The sequence below is a fragment of the Cryptomeria japonica genome, chromosome 5 (assembly GCF_030272615.1).
Source record: "Cryptomeria japonica chromosome 5, Sugi_1.0, whole genome shotgun sequence".
Taxonomy (NCBI): Eukaryota; Viridiplantae; Streptophyta; class Pinopsida; order Cupressales; family Cupressaceae; genus Cryptomeria; species Cryptomeria japonica.
The window spans coordinates 19510067-19527380 of NC_081409.1; positions in this window are offsets into that span (position 1 = coordinate 19510067).

Sequence of the window (17314 nt, forward strand, 5' to 3'; positions counted from 1 at the left end):
ATCAGAAATCCAGATCTTCGATACCATGCTTGTGTTATTGATTGTGTGTCACATTTAGAGGGTCTGCCTTCCCGACCACTTTGCTTTTGCAAGCAAGTGATATTCGTGAGAAGGGAACGACCCAAAGTGAGTACGGCTAGAATTCCTTGGCATTCTAACTCACTATAAAAAAAATACCCGATGAGCGAAAGCTTTGAAGGAAGTGTTACGTGGGAATTGCAGTTACTTGGGAAGTGATGACCCTTGAACTCTTTCTCATATCAACATCTAAGTAGGGCCTCTTGGTCTAAATCATGCTTGCGCGACTACATTTGTTTGGTATCTTGATGGGCTTAATGTCTCAATCACACTTGCGTGACATCAAGGAGTAATGCTTAACATAAATCCTTACTAAACACCTTGTTTTAGAGGCCAAAAACCCTTCTAGTTGCTTGAGAAGGACAAGTTTGGATACTTGGAAGAGATACTAAGTTCGCCATGGGGAGATTTCCATGGGGACTAATGCTTGGCTGCCCTGAGAAGTGAGTGTCGTGGAGGGGAGCCCGTGGGGTCAAGCATCTATGTATTCTCCTTGAATCCCATAATGAGTCTACCTCTCAAGTACCTAATGTCTTTGCCTACCATAAGAAATGTGGAAATGAGCATGATTGTCTTGAGTCTAAGTTGCAATATCTTGTATTCTTTGTTTGTCAAAAGTTGAATTGTGTATCATTCCAAAAACAAGACAAATTGATTCAAAACAAGGTTAAACACAAGAGACATTCATCCAACAAATGTTCAACAAGGTTCAAAACTTATCTTCAAACATGGTTGTCAAATATTGTTCAAAATCTTGTCTCAACATTCATGTCACTTACATTTAAGTTCATCATAGGTTGCATTTTGCAAAAGTCATTGTCAAGTACCAAGGTTAGGTTTCATCTAAGTCATACTCCTTTGCATATCAATAAGAGTCATCCATTTGCATATGTCCTCTTGTATCAAAGTCATATCATTGTCATTCATTAATATTTGCATAACCTAGGTCTCTTCATTAAGCTTGGGTCATTATCATATCATATTAGGGTCACTTGCATATTAATTGTCCCTTTGCATATAGTCTCAAAAACTAGGTTTTGTCATACTTGAGTAATCCAAATCTTTGATAAATCCTAAGTCATTGTTAAGAAGTCTAGACCTTATCAAACCTTTTGTCCTTTTATCATCAATATCATTTCGTCAAACCTAGCTTAGTATCCAAGCATATAGGGGAGACTTTGTCATTTTGTCCTTTTGTCACTTGGTCCTTTTGTCCTTTGAGGTCTAGACATCATTTCAATTTCCTAAGGGTCTCTTTTAGATTTGCATTCCAAAAAGTTTGTCAAAATCTTGAAAAACAACCAAAAACATAGGTTGCACTCTTGTCATAGATTTCATCTTCATTTATTTAGTTTGCATTTAGTTGCATATCATACATTATCCTTGAAAAATTCCAAAAAGTATTGCATTTGCATAGTGACATGTCTATTGAAACAAGGTTCCAAGCACCAATGATGCAACAAAGTTTGACATATCAACCGACAATGCAATCACAATTATATCCAACCCAACAACAAGGCAATATTGATCAAACTTTTTATGATGAAACAAGTCTCCAAATACAAAAACTAGAGGAGAAGCTAGCTCAAGAAAATGAGATATTGGAACAAAGAGTGAAAAACATTGCGAAGAATAGATCACAAGTGTCCAAAATGTTTCAAAAATTTCCAGGTCAAAATCCAAATATCGATCCAATTGATGTAAGATCTCTTCTTGAGCGATCAGACATACCAGCTCTCCTCTCACAAATAGAGATGATGAAACAATTTCAAGAAAAGAGACAACAACATTATGTGCCTTCACAACAAGAACAAGAAGGTGTTTACTATGAATCAGATTTTCAACCAATACAACCAATGGTCCAATTTCAACAATATGTCCAACCAACTATACAATGTCAACAAATAGTTCAACCAATGGTGGAATATCAACAAGTTCAATCAACATATCAATGTCAACAACCACTATCAAACATTCAGAAACAAAGGTTGCAGCACACACCAACCCAAGTTTCAAACATGTCAGAACAATTAAACCAAGTCCAATATTATAATATGACATTAAATCAAAAACAAGTTCAAATTCCAGATACAATCATGTCAAAACCTCAAAAGAAAGGTGGCTTTATTGCAAGGCTCTTAAGGGAACTACCAAGTGAGTTCTTTGAGGAAGATCAAACTAATACACTTATGTCTAGCAATGCCTCATCCCCTCGCAAGCAAATTGACTCTCCAGTGGCATCCATCCCTACACCTTTAGAAGTTTCACAAGAACCTTCCATATTATCCTCATCAAACAATACCCCCAAGGATGCAATTATCCAAGAGCTATCCATAATTGATTGCCAAGATAATCCAATTCATGATGCACATCCTTGTCATGTTTCAGAAATACAAGACCCAATGCCACCATGTACTTTATTGCCATTACCTATTTTAGAGGACCCCATTCGAAGTCCCTCTTCCTCATGTTGAAACATTGATTCCTTGCCAGAATCCATCACAAATGTTCAAAGTGCATTTCCTTCATGCCAAAACATTGATTCCTTGTCAGAATCCCCCATGCATATCCAAAGTCCAACCTCATGTCAAGAGGATAGTTTAGAGCATGAAGAAATGTGTCTTGAAATAGATGAAGATCAAGATCTTGAAACCTTATCATCCCATCCAATTGTTGACCAGGACCCCATCTTCCCAGACACTCATGACAATTCCCCTATTCTTGTCCATCCTATCCAAAGTCCTATTGACACTCCATTCCCCGAGCAAGATCAAGATATCCCAGTTCATCCAATCCCAAATGATCCCCTTCCATTTCATGAAAACAATGTCCTTTCAAATCCCATTGACATTCCACTTCCTAAGAAAGATCCAAATATCCCTTCCATCCTTTCCGATGATCCCATTAAAAGTCCAGAGCAAAGCACCTTTAAAGAGGATTCCAATGATCTTCCTCCTTGTCAAGATCAAATTATTCCTTCAGATCCTCCACAAGATCCACTTGTTCCTCCATCTCCTTGTCCTAATGCTCCATATACACTCCAAGATCGCATTTCTTTTGATGATCCCATTATTTCTCCCATTCCATCTCTTGAAGAGCCTGTCATTGAACCATGTCCACTACACAATCCTAGTCCCCCTCATGATCCTAATCCCCCTCATGATTCTAATGTGTCAGTGCAAGATGTTCATGAACCCTTGACATTAACAATGGGTTCTTCCACTTTGGTGCAATCCAATCCACTTCAAGATCTCATTATTTCTCTCATATCATATCCACCTCATAATGGACTCGCATCTTCTTCCCAAAGAAAAGAGTATCCTACAAGTCAAGATATTCATAAAGGCAAAGGAGTAGACCTTCATGAGAAAGAACCCCTTCATATTGAAGAATATACTAATGGTCATGGCTATAGAGCTCACACTCAAGGCGCTGGTATCCCTTCAAAGTCAAAATCCAAATGTCCACCTTCCCCATCATCGCTTCCATCCATTCTAGGTCCCTATATCCCTCCATCTCCTATGCAACATCAGCAAAGGCACACATCTTGGAGAACCTTCCATCCATCCCACATGCCTCCATATCATTCCCATCCACATCGACATTCATTCCCTCTTCCAAGCAATTTGGATGCCAAGTATAAAAGTCATAAGTCTAAAAATCCACATGTATTCAAGGATCAAAATGTCCAATATAATTGACATGTCAAAACAAAGAAAAATATGATCTATAAAGAAAAAGAAATATCCAAGAGGCCACAAAGGCCCACTGAGCAAAATAAAGCAAAGTCAAAATATATATGGGTTCCTAAATCCCTTGTACCAGCAATGCACTCCAAGGAACCACAAAAGCATGAAAAATCAAAAACCATGTGGATCCCTAAGCAGCTCCTTGATGCACAAAAGCCTAAAGAAACATCCAACTTGGCATCCAAAATTGCTATTCCTCCATCCAAACCTTCCAAGTCTGTTCCTCCATCACCTTCTTCATCCGTTTTGGGCCCTTATGTCCCAAAATCCCAAGCTATTCCTTCATCCAAATCTCACAATCTAAAATCCATTTTTCCTCCATCAGTCCATCACCCATCAAGGTGTGTGCCAATGTCGATCTTGCCTTCATTTCCATCCACTGAAGCCCAATTCTTCCAATATCCTACCTATTATCCAATACATATTTTCCATCCTTCCATCCCTTTGATCCAATCCTTTACATAAATCCTTGCCTTAGTTTCATCTCATTTTCCATGTCCTTATCCTACCAACGTCTGCGAGCATACTTTTAAAGGTCATGGTCCATTGTTTTTCAAGGCTACTATCGAAACAAAAAGACGCTTGAGTCCTTCTTCCATCCCCTATCATGTGTCCATCTTCTATTGAAAAAGTCAAAATACAAAATAAAAAAAGTGAAAAAAAAAAAGAGACAAAAAAAAAAAAGAAAAAGAAAAAAAGTAAAGAAAAATAATTCGTCCACTACTGAAAACCTGGCAAACAGGCGCCTTGGGCAAGTACCGTGATGAAAACCTGGCAAATAGGCGTCATGCATAATTTATGAACTTCTTGCACACCACACTTGGGGGCAGGTTTTCCTCCTTCATATCCTATTGCCCTTCATTATCCTATCATACCATGTCATTACCCTTCATATCCTATTATCCCTCATGTCCATTTCCTCTTTCCACCTTTGATCTTGACAAGGCTGACGATCGTCATGAGCATCACGCATCTTATTTGCAGCTTTTAGTCCATCATATCTTTTGGTCATTTATCCATTTGCTTATTATAACTTTTCATCCATATTCCCTGTCTTATTGAAACTTTCTGCCACTATCCCTTACCCTACCCCGACCTTCAGTCCATGTCCTTTATCCATTCTTGGTCTTGCTTATCCTATCCATATCTTATCACTATCCATACACTCTTTTTCATTCCTTGATCTTGATCTGACATAAGGACGCAAAATTTAAACATGGTTTCCAAAAACCTCTTGACATGTCCCTCATGCCATGTTCCTGCTTTACATTGTCATATCCAGTCTCTTGTCCCATCACGCCATAGCCCTTGGAAAATGCATCCATATTGTCTCCACGATAAAAGGCCTTTGTCTTCCCTCTATCCACCATCATTTCAGCAAGCCTATTTATTCACCTGTCATATTCCTTGCCTTGCTAGACACTGGGGGCAAAGTCATTAAAAACTAAAAACAAAAAAAATTTAAAATGTCCTAAAAAAAAAAGGTCATAAAAACTGAAAAATGTCCTGAAAAAATTCATAAAAATAAAAAAAAAGGTCCTGAAAAAATCTCTAAAAATCAAATAAAGTCTTGAAAAAACACAAAAAAAATTGTAAAACTCCAAAAACAAAAAACAAACATTTTGCAAATAATTATTCCTTTTGTGCATTAGACAGCTCACTGAGTATACATCCAACAACTCGCAATCAAACATTGTGCTTTAATGAAATCATGCTTTAACAGATGACCTTTTTCAATCAAATCAAACATTCAAACTGATCAAAATTGTCTTATCAATCAAATATCAACATCAAAATCATTTGTCCTTGTTACTACTATCATGGGTCTTATACAGGGTGTGGTATACTCGAAACCAGACTGTGTCCTGTCTTAGACAGGGTACCGCATTTCCTGAAACCAGACAGCATGATCGTCCTATCAGCACTTTCAACTTTTGACAATGAAGATCAAGATGTTTGTCTGATTTGCTTGAATTTGTGTATCTTATCTTTTTATTGATTTATCTTTGGCTTCGATCATGTTCCTATGTTGCTCGATGATGTCATTGAGTGATTTAGAGTGACCGGGGTGGCTCATGATCCCTTTCGTTTTTGTTGTGATTGTCGTTTGTCTGTGATGTGTCTGTCTTTTGCAAAAAGGGTTGCATTTCAGCTCTGGCCTTCAATGCCATGATGCTACGCATCCATTTTGCTACATAAAAATAAAGGTTCTCACCTACAAAGTGCATTACTGAAAGCAAGTTTTTCGTCATCTCTAACTGCCCTCTATCTCATTTCTTACTAACATTTCTTCCGTCAGTCCGGATAGTCAGTTCGGTCTAGTGCTCCGATATCCAAACACATATGCTGCATCCTGCATCCATTTGGTTAGTACATTTGCATTACATTTGCACCACATCAAGCATTTTATCCATTTCATATCATAAATGCATCAAAAATACAAAAAAAATACATCCATACATGTTCATAAATAGTGCATAAGTCATCCATACATAGCAAAAAAACTACAAATCATAACACATTGCATCCCATCATATCGATGCATTTCATATCACGTATCATAATAATATCGGAGTACAAAATCGGACTGTCTGTCATAAGTATGGCCCGTAGGCTGACTACAACATGTCAAACTACATAATGTCCACTGTCTGTCTAAGGAGCACGTGCCTCTGTCACTGGATGCTCCCTCTGTCCTCCTCATCCCTGCCATGTCTCGTGGATAATGTCCCTCCTAGTCCTGGCTGTGGTGGTCTCATAGGTCCACTCACCCCCATGCTGCTCAATGACCTCCGAGAGCATGACCTGCTCTCTGTCCTCGATCGTGCCCGATATGAAGGTGCTCTCTGCTCCGGTGGAACTGCACTCTCATATAGAGTCCTCCAATATAGTTTCTCCTCTCCGGTCTCTACTAGCATCTGTGCCATCTCCCGTGCACTGGCATCCCTAATCGACCCAATGAACTCAGTGACTCTCTGTCCCTCTCGCTGTGCCTAAGCCATCGCTGCATCTTGAGCCATTGTGAGTCTAGCTATCTCCGCTCTGAACTGATCATGCTCTCTCTCTAAAGTCTCAATGTGATCCTGCTGACTCGCTATGGTAGCCCTGAATATCTTCATCTCCTCTGTCCTAGCTATCTCTAGCTCTATGGGTATGTCCTGTAATGCCTCATGCTCACCTGAATCTGGCTCATCCTCATCTCTGTCCTCATCCCCTCCATCATCCTCATCCCCATCCTCATCCTCCTCGTCCTCATCATCTCCCTCCTCTCCTGTGAGTGGGAAGTCTTCCTGTCGCTTCGGTACTAGAATGTCCAGATCTGTCAATGGCACTGGTCGTCGTCATGCAAACCATCTATCATACTCATCTGTCATCCCGGTGTCTGCCACATCTGACCTCCAATCCCATTGTCTCTGTTGTAGCTCTGCAAAGTTGGCATATGCTATGTGTGGTTGAATCATACTCCCCCACTGACTCATCTCTCTGTGAGATCGGGCAAAGCATGTAGTCTTCCTGGGTACATCCTGCGTCTCTCCAAACTGTCATCTGACTCTCTCTGGCAGGTCTTTCTCAATCACTCTCTGGTGATTCACTGGTTGCCCAATCAAGTACCTCTCCTGTCTACAATAGGTTAGCTCCTCGCTGTCATCTGACCATCCGGGGCAATCTCGATATGGCCTCCATATGAACTCTCTCAGTCTGTCTAGTTCATGTCGCCAATGTAGTATGTATCCAAATGGACCCTGTCTCAGTGCTCCACCATAGCTATATACATATGGTCAGTGTGGTACAATCTGTCTCTCTGTAATCGATCGACATATGGCAATTTGCTCAAATGCCCATACCTGAAGCAATGTGACTCCACAGCTCAGCGTCTGAACTCCCTGATATGCTATCTGATGCAGCTGAAAATATAGCATAGCAAGTACACATGGTCCCCATGCGTACACCGTACCCTCTATCACCATCCTCTCTAGCACTCTTCCCCATCCAATAGGGAATCCATGTCCTCGTCTGTCACCTGCTAGTAGACATGCTATCATAACTGCTATCACCACATATCATCGATCATACTCGGAAGCCATGCTCTCCCAGCTGATCTCCCTCTCGACAATGTCCAAGTCATCTGTGTCGCACTCAAATAGCCTACATAATGCATCTCTACCTATCACTGGGTTATACTCTATCATCTCCCCATGTATCGGAATGCGGAGGATGCGCCATACATCCTCTAGAGTCACTGTCGCCTCGCCAGTCGCCAAATGGAATGAGGAGGTCTCCGAATGCCATCGCTTTGCCAATGCGGTAAGCAATCCTGTGTTTGCCCTAATCTCGGGCATGTATGTGATGTAATATATCCCCAGTCTTGCTTATGTGTCTCTCTCTGTGCTCCTGAGTCTATGTCATAGCATGAAACAGTCTGGTCGATTCTCCCGCGTGATCAACGGATACTGTCGACTCTGCATCACAATTGGGGCATCATTTTGTCAGTTTTAGGGTTTGCTCCTATGCATTGCATTTCCTCATTTTCATGTCTAATCAGGGTGTTTTTCATCTCATTTGACCTATCCTATCCTTGTCCCCCCTTTCCGGAGCATTTGCATGCCGTTTTGACCAAAACTAGGGTTTTCAGTGCACAATTGCGCCTGTGTCAGAGAACCTGCACCTGTGTCAGGTAACTTGCACTTGTGTCTTCCTACACAAGCACAGAAGACATGACACAAGTGCAGAATTAGACTACACAAGCGCAGAAGTCCTCTTTTGCATCCCCTGTGGGCCCCACAATGTCCCGCAAACGAGTCAAATTTATCAAATTGAAAACATGGGTTTTTGAGATCCATACCGCGGCTCCTGCGTCATCCGATCGTCTGAATGTGCGTACACATTCTCCAAGGTGATCCGCCATTGGAATGTTCACCATCTCTCTGCAAGTGTCCTTGTCCAGAGCAACAAATCCTCCTCTTTAGCTAGTGCAAATGAGCAATTTTCCACCTCTTGGTCTCATTTATAGCTCTTTGTCATTGCATAGATGGACGTGCGTCTTCTCCATCTTATGTTGGTCACAGTCTTTTGCATCTTCAATTGCTTGTCCTTCATGCATCTGATCTCCAATTGTCAGCCCGTTCGATCCTATCATTTTTATCGATCAATTGGCCTCTTTTCTGCATGTTTCTGGCCAATTCCTCGAGGGGGCATACATATATCATTGTTATTGTCTGGGGCATTTTCATATGTCATTGTCAGCGTCCGGGGCATTTTCATTACTGTTCTTTGAAACAATGCTTAAAATTGCATTGTCTCAAAGAGGGGCAAAATGTAGACACCTAAAAATGGTCAACGCTTGCGAGGTCATACTTTAACATTTGCGCATTGCCTCATTTTAGGTTTTTGCGTCGCATTAACATTTCTCCTATGTCACGCACTTGGTTTTTATCATTTGCGAACATCGAGTCATTCTTCTACATTCTTCCTTTGTCTCGTGTTTGAATTTGGTCTTGTCGACAACACTATCCAGTCATGATTTTAATCGATCTTATCTTATTGCATCAATGTGCATGCTTATTTGTCATCATTTTGGACATCATCAATCCTAATTAAGGTTTTTTCCTCTTATCAATCTTATCATCAATCTTATCATCAATCTTATCATTTTGGACATCGTCAATCCTAATTAGGGTTTTGTCCTCTTTTCAATCCTGTCAATCTTGCAATCTATTTTGTCATCAATCCTTGTCCTTTTTTCAATTTTGTCATTTTGTGATCATTTCGCTATCGATCGTTGTCTGTCTCAATTATGTCAATTTGGATCAATTTGTCATTGTTCCTCGTCAATTGGCGCATTTTTTCAGTCAAATCGTTTATCGCATCGGTCATTTATCAATCCAAAATCAAATCAAATCGAGTCAATTATCTTTCAAGACATAATTCGTCTTCTAGGGTTTTATGATTTATTCATTTAACCTAATTTGCCATTTCTTCCTCTAGGATTACTAAATTATTTATTAATCCTAGGTCTTCTCATTACAATTAAATCTTTATTTAATTAGCTAATTATTCTTCCTCTTGTAAATTAATTAATAAATGAAAAATTATTAATTAATTTACCTAATTTCTAATTCCTAATTTTCCTCTTTTTCAATTTTCTAATTTTCTTAATTTCTAATTTCTTTTCCCTCCTATTTCATCTCCTAATTCTATGGGAATGACATTTGAATTTGTCATAATTTGTCATAATTGACAATCAATCAATTTTGACATAGAATGTGTCATATTTTGTCATAAATTATCAATCAACAAATTGTGCATAGAAAGTGCATAATTTGTCATAATTTGTCATATTGATTTGCAATTTCCATTTGAATTGGATCATGCTAATCTTGTCATTTCTACAATCAAGACCTAATTTTTGCGAATCCTTAATCAGACTATTGAATTTACACTTCGAGTATTCTTGTGTCAATGTCAATCTTGCTTTCACAATTAGGTGTATGCACTTGAAGGTGAGATCCACAACAAACCTATTTGGAGAAGAAAGAAGAACAATGGAGCCGCATGAAGGAGCATTTGAATCCCATCTTTGGTTTGCATGATCTTTGCTTTTGAATGTTTTATTTCATGTCTCTATTGAGTGTGCTTAGGATTAGATCATTGCAATGTGTGTTTGTGATTGAGCTAATAATGATTAATATGTCTTTATATATATTGCTTTAATGATTTCCTATTTCCTAACGTACACTAGTATACCTACTTTTACATCAAACATAATGACTACTTCAATACAAGACATTCCGCCTATGATCACCAGTCATGGGGGCAATCCCTCTTCTTCAATCAACCCTCTTCCTTCATTCAATCCGACTTCTTCATTCATTCCTTCAATGAGTGTCCCTATTATATCTCCACAAATGAACATGACGCAAGGGGGCAATTCGTTTAATCATCCCATTCCTCCTTGTAGTGTTCCTCCTATCCAATCATCTCCTATGACTAACTATCATAGTGTCCCACCACCTTACTCTCTACCTTCTTTCAATAACATAACACCTCCATCACAATCTAACACATCTAATATGAACTCTTCGACTGAAGCGACCATTAACAATCTTGCACAAACTGTCTCTTCTTTACAGCAACAAATTGCCTCTATGAATCAATCTAAGTTTAGTGTGCCCACATTTGATGTTGCGAGCCCACTTTCTCTTGACATTGTTTGAGCTATCCCCCCTAAACATGTTGAAATTCCACATTTGGAGCTTTATAATGGTAAGGGTGATCCTCTAACACATGTTAAGACCTTTCAAACAATATGTACCGATTTTGCTTATGACCAAAGGTTGCTTGCAAAACTGTTTACTAGAACATTAAGAGATAAAGCCCTACAATGGTATTGCTCATTGCCTTCCTATTCTATTACTTCTTTCGAACAACGTGCAAATGCTTTCATTCAACAATTTCAAAACAATATAAGTCCTAAAGTTACTTTGATTGATTTAATGCATTGCAAACAAGGTGTTAAAGAAAAAGTGACTGATTTCATTGGTAGATATAAGCATTTGTATGCTCAAATTTCTTTTCCAGTGCCTGACAATGATATTCAAAGAATCTTTATTTCTAATTTACAAAAAGATATTAGAGAAAAACTCCTGTTTTCTGAGTTTACTTCTTTCCAACAGTTGTGCGCAACTCTTCACCATTATCAACTGACTGTGAGTCAAATGGAACAAGCAAATCCTATGGCTCCGAGTGATAAGGGTGATAGTAGTCAACAACCATTTGGGAAGTTTAAACTGAACAGAGAGTCCATTAAATTCAATGAAAACATCATCAACAAAAATGTGAATGCAGCATCAGGTGTGCCTCCTATTTCTAAGTTTTTCAAGAAAGAAAGAAAGTTTACTCCTTTGAATGAATCATTGCATAGTATTATGAATAAGTTATTGGAACAAAAGGTGCTTACTCTTCCTCCTATAAGGCAAATAGATCCTGCAAAGATTAATTCACCCTATTTTGATAATAAATCTTTTTGTCAATTTCATCGTCATCCTGGGCATGATACTGAAAAATGTTTTTCTTTAAAGGGTAAAATTCAAGATTTGATTGATAATGCTACTATCTCTATTTCTGGTGTGAATGATAAAGGCAACACATCTGTAGCTCCTCCTAACCAAAATCTTAAGATTTTTACTGATCCATTGCCTTCTCATACCTCTAATGCGATTGATACTACTGATTCCTCTGTCTCACCTGATGATCTTGTGTCTATGACTCCTAATGTGATTAACTTTGTGGAGCAGCAGAAAATCCCTAAAGAACCTTCCATCACATTTGATTCCAGTGAAACTATCAGGGCACCTGATGGTCCTTTATATATAGTTGCAAAAATCAAGAATACACCTTGCCGTGGAGTGCTTGTTGATCCTTCTTGCATGGTTAATATCATTACTGAAGAATTTCTTTTTACTTTGCAATTGAATCAAGTAGTCTATGATGAAAAAAATGTGGTTGTGAAACTATTTGATGCATTTTCTTCTCCTGCAATTGGTTCTATTACATTACCTATCGAGGTCCATAACAAATCCCTTGATGTGGACTTTGCTATTATTCCATCATCTGAACAATTTCGTGTGAAGCTAGGCTATCCTTGGCTATCTTCCATGAAAGCTATTGCTTCTCCTATTCACAAGTGTTTGAAATTTCCCCATAATGGTGAAGTTGTTACTATCAATCATAGTCTCTTTAAACCAGCTGAAAGAACTTCTAGCGTTCCTATTGATTACTTTTGGCCTAAACAATTCCAATCTCTTCCTCTACGAAGTGATCATCTTTTTAAATCTTATCAAAAGTGGAAAAAAGATATGATCCTATCTCTAAGTGAACCTAGAACACCCAAACTTGACATTCCTATCATTCTTGAGAAGGAAGTTCTTCCTTTGAAAGATAAAACTAATGTCTTTCCTCAAGAAGATTCCCAACCCATCCCTATGGATGTGACTATGCCTATATCTAATAAACTTCCTAAAAGTAGACCTATACCTCCTCGTCATGATGGACTTGGTCTCCTTCCTAAACCGAATATTCCTCCCTTATATGGAGCAGTTCCTCCTCCTTCCTCTTATGGAGAGAAGAGACCTTCCTCTTCTCCTATTGTTCAACCTAAGAGACCACAACCTAAACACCCAAGTGAAAAGGATGAGAACATTCCTCCTCCTCAATCTTCTCAACTTCCTACTAAGACTAGACGAAATCGTTCTGCACGTGAACGCCGACGAAAGTGTCGTCTTAGGGCTCAGGCAGCTGCTTCTCAAACTTTTTAATCCCCAAAAACACCTTCAGCCAATATTATTCCATTTTCTCCTCAGCCGATGATTGAGCCGACATCTCCTAAATATAAGATGCATGATGGTCTTGATCCTATGCGAGTTAAAGATCCTATTTTTATAAATCTTGATGATGATATAGATGAAAATGTTATTCATGATGAAAATGTTACCCCTCTTTCTTCTGATAGTGAACATGAATATGTTGATGTTGATAACCATTTATCTAATGAATTTTCTAAAGCACTTATCCTAGCTCCTAGACAAGAACGACATGGCTCGGCACATGAACATAGCCCTTGTTTGGATCTTGTGATAGCTCCATCTGCTGTGTTGGATGTTCCTTCTCTAGCATGTTTCCTACCTTCCCGAAATATTGATCAGCAAGATTGGGGGGTAGATGACGTGCTAGACTAGTTCATTAGCATAGCAGATTCTCTCCTCCTCTCTTTTGCTACTTCTTCTATGTGTTACTCTCATTCTTCTATTTGTTGTCCTTAGTGTTGTCTACTTGAGGACGATGCAAAGCATTGAGATCTCTTTTGGTCTCTCTCATGTTGACTCAAAAGACACATGTGTTCCCTTCTTCTAGGTGACCTTCCTTGATTGGGGAATGAAGAACAATTATGCATACATACATATGATATACATGAATTATCATACAACATAATGACCCCGAGGAAAGCGAAGTCACCTTGTGCTTTGTGTCTATTATCCTTGGGCTTATCTCACACTTGGGGGCTAAATCCTTGTGATAACGTGCTCCTTTCCCTTCTCATTTTTATATGTATCACTACCTTAAAGCAATCACCCCCGGTGAGGCGTGTGCGATCGCTTTAACGTAGGGGGGCATACATCCCGTTCATATCTTTTCAAGATACTTGAAAATTTCTTGACAAATTTAGCTTTGCCTTGAAATTTTTTGATATCTTTCTTGCATGACTCATAGTGAGGGAACCTTACTACTGACAGTCATGGTTCTCCCTCATGATCTTCCCTTTTACTTTGTCAATCAAAGTCGTAAGATCCTTAGTCCACCGGGGGCTTGGTGTATCTTGCCTCCTTGACGTGGTGAAAGTTTTTCAATGTTGTTTTCCTTGTACTTTACCGGAAGTATGAGCGTACGCTTATACTCCTGCTAAAGTGGGGGCTAAATGTAGCGTCCTAAAATTGCGACACTTGCAATTTCGACTGCATTTGGGTCTTCACGATGGCGATGCAACACGGAACCTGAATGGAGACCCCGAAACTTGTTCATGACACCAAAAACTGCATTTCTCAGCACCTTGGCCTAATCCTCCTTGCACCCTGCTGTCCCGGGAGGTGGGACCATGGCGCCCAACACCCTGGTCCTTCAGGACTAGGGCGCCCAGCGCCCTGGTCCCCCAGGACCATGGCGCCCAACGCCCTGGTCCCTGGCCCTATTTTTGGGCCCGGTCTCTTATGGGGCTTCGGGTCTTTATGTTTGCAAATTGGAAAATAACATTTCCTGGTCGGCCTAAGGTCGGGAAAATTAGTCTATCAGCCCTAATTGACAAGTATATAAACTACATTTCCTCTCCCATTTTGGTAGATGGGAAAAAAGGCGGAAACGATATTCAAACATTCAAGCATTCAAGCATTCAAGCATTCCTTCAAGCAATTGAGCATTCTAAGTCTCCATTCAAGGCTAAGTGTTGCATTCAAGACAAGAATTCAACCATTGAAGAGGAGATCACATACAACACATTACATACTACATACATTACACCTTCGCATGTAAGAATACAAACATTCTTACAACAAGGTATCAGTACTTATTTACATTACAAACAATTACATTTAGAGCATTCTCATTTGTTGGTTAATTCCAAAACCGGGGTTTGACCTAAAGGAAAACCCCTCATCCCTAACCCCCCAATCATCCTCTCTTTTCTATGTGTAGGTTGCAGGTACGCGGCTGTAATTGAAGATCTGGAATCCTTGTGCAGAGACGAACAGATCCACCTTCGTTTCACGGATTTTTTGGAGAAGCGTGTGCACGCCGGGCGCCATCGTCTCGTCAAATTTTGCTCAAATTTGCAGAACAACACCATCTCGACATTTTACTACTAATTCCAGGTCCGCAGCTTCATCTCATATCCCTATCTCTATTTATAAGCGAATCTTTCCTACTTTAGATGCATTCCTAGTTCAATCTTGCTATCTACATTTCTTTACAAAAGAGGGTATCCTTGATATCTTAACCCTTGAAACTCATCTAGAATCCAATCTTGCATTGCGTGGGATTGGATCTTGTGGGTTTCAACCCCTTTTTTGAATGTAAAGTCCCTCCTAAGTGAAAACCATCAACCCTAGTGACTCTCCCTTCTCTCTCCTTGGAGTTGGGGAGGGGAGAACAACTAGGGTTCGATTTTTCTGCTTTACAGACTCAATCAGTGATCTTTGTGTGATGAGTTAGCAGTATGGTGGAGGATAGATCGTGTTGCCATGTAAGCTTTGTGCATGTGAAGGATCTTGCATGAAGAAGACTATTCCTATCTACCTCAGGAATGAGCGAAGTCTGTCAAACGGTGATAACGCGTAAAGGGTTATCAACCGCCATGAAATCGGTGAATAATGGACGATGGAGAATGTCTTGAGATCGATTCAAGATTGTTGCATTTAATGCAGTATGATTCAATGATCATGATCAAACCATTTGAATTGCTTAACCTAATAGGTTTAGGGTTTAGGGTTTTTGCTACCGACCTATATGTTTCCTATAAGGTCTATGTTGTGTTTCTTTCTGAAGTTGTTGGCAAAAGTTGTGAGTGTGTATCCAAGAGAAGTGATACGTGATTCTTGCTAGACCAAAGGAGAGAAGAGATATCTGCAAAGAAAATGTGCAGAAGGTGAAGAGGAGCCTAAACGGATCTGCATTAGCATTTAGTGTTGTTAATAGATCATTGTAATTCTTGTTGATCTCTAACCACTTCAACAGTTGTAAAATCCCCTAACAGGGTAGCCTTAACTGGCTTGATTCAAAATCCCTTAAATCGGGTGGTCTTAACCGGCTTGATTAAAATCTCTTAACTGGGTAACTCGAAGCTAATGAGTTCTGAGAAGCTAGAGAGATTAGGAGATCCTTTCAGCTATTGAGTTCTTGAAATCCTCTAACAAGGTGACCCTATCGGGTTTAACCCTTAACCAGGTGATCCCTAACAGGATCGGTTCCTACCAGAACCTATTGTAATGTCCTTAACTGGACAAGGCTCCTAATAGAGTGGACTTCTAAAGAGTTCAAAAAGCATCTTGTGGGTATTCATCCCCACCGTGGTTTTTCCCAGTTGGGTTTCCACATGAAAAATATGTGTGTCATGTGGAATGCTTTTGTCTTGTGATGCTTTGTTTTACCTGTTAAGCATATGAAGGTTCTATGTTTTATGCCTATCTATAGAACATATTGAACTCACTGTTGTGAAGATCTAATGGTTAAGTTTACCTATTTAAGCATGAGAATATAATGATACAATAGTATTGAGCTAAGAGGGTAGCTTATTGAGTGACCTGTTCATGACTGAGTGAGCTGTACTGGATGTTACCAGTTGCACTCTGTTTTACCGGTATCCCTGGTTGTCAATCATTTGGGGTATTTGCTGTCAAACCGGTTTTGGACTATATTTGTGTTTGTACTTATTCACCCCCCCCCCCCCCTCTTAGTACCGGTTTGGTACTCATGGTTTGGCAAAATGGTGTCACAAGATGTAAAAGTTGCTTGCAACTTTTACAAGTTGTCAAGCAACATTATTAAATTGTAATCCCAATGTCTAACCAAGTTCAAAATATGGTTATAACCATTAGAAACAATCAAGTCATGTATAAAAAGCCTCCCTTGGGTTGGGGAGTTGTTGTTGTTGTTGTTGTTGTTGTTTTTGTTGTATGTAATGTTTGGGAGTAAGGAATCAATAAATCTTGAATCTTTTTCTCTGCAATTTCTTACAATATTGTTGTAAAACCACTCATAACTTCCTTGTACAAATAGATTAGGATGTGAGAATAGGCTCATTTTAAATATCTATAAACCACCTTTCATTCAAGACTGATTTTGTAAGATTTAATTGAGATTTATTCTTTTGGTGGGTATTTTTCCAAAATTTGTTCTGAAACCCTAGGTGCAAGGGTTTGGACTAAAAAATATGAATAATTCAC